Here is a 1188-nt window from a genome sequence, read left to right on the forward strand (position 1 = left end):
AAACTCAGTGATACACGGCGGAATAGCTGTGGCCACATAGAAAACTGGAGTTTAGCAGGAGAAAAAAAAAATGATGATAGAGGAGACCAAAAGCAGTGCTGTCTATATAGCTAACTTCTAGATTGTAAAAAGACCTAGAATGCACATTAGAATTCAATTTGCATATAAGTATGTCTTAAAAAACTGGAATTAATTCACCTGTCCGGCCTGCATTTTGAAAATAGCAATATTTTCGCACATATGAAATGATTCATTTAGCCGACATTTACATATCAAAAAATTTTTTTTAGACCAATTTAATATTTTTATCTTAAAGGCATAGTGTAGGATGTTCTCTTTCTGGGTGGATAATTAAATTAAGTGGCCCTCCTAATTGTCAATCATTCAGATGTTATGTTTACATAAGGCCGTCCTATGTGCTCGTCCCCATTTTCAATAACTAGTGGTGAGTCTGACATGAAAAATGGCAAGTTTTCTTTTGGAAAGTAAGCTTGTTTAAGCAATGCATAAAGGAACTTTTAAACAGAGCGTGCAGGAGGAGAAATGGGCTCTCGCACACATTTAATAGCAGTTTTCCTCTCGGGAGCAGGTACAGGTTAAAAATGGAGAGGGCAGGTCTTTTTTAAAAATCGTGAAAATCCCTTATCCTTAATTGCCTATGATTTCATTATCTGAAAGGGAAAAATAATCATGATTAGCAAAAACAAAAATCTAAAAACATCTGTTTGTTTTATTAAAAATATGTTAATCACTTAGTGAATTGTGTTACTGAAATAAATAAACTTTTCAACAGTATTGTAATGTACTGAGATGTTGCTTTGCATAGTGTGTATAATGAAGCTGTGCTTGCACCATGTGTTTTCATGTTCTTCAGATTCAGTTTGGAACTGAAACGTATCTAGTGAGTATATTGGTGTTTTTGTTCATTTACTTTTTCTGTCTTTGTAAGGTAAATATTTAAATGATTAACAGTTGATCCTTTAGATTTTTTTTTATCTGAAATGCTTAGCATACTCAAAAAGTTCTGCCCCAAAGATTTGGCATGAAACTAAAATGGGATACACATTAACAAAGTTATTTTACTTTACTCTGATCAATGCAGTGGAAAGGACAGGCACACAAAGTTAGCCTCGTTCTTTGAGTAGAAACCACCAGCCTTACAGTGATGCAACAGAACTAAATCTACAA

This window comes from Cyprinodon variegatus, unplaced genomic scaffold, assembly GCF_000732505.1.
Source record: "Cyprinodon variegatus isolate N-32 unplaced genomic scaffold, C_variegatus-1.0 Scaffold1742, whole genome shotgun sequence".
In the NCBI taxonomy this organism is placed as follows: Eukaryota; Metazoa; Chordata; class Actinopteri; order Cyprinodontiformes; family Cyprinodontidae; genus Cyprinodon; species Cyprinodon variegatus.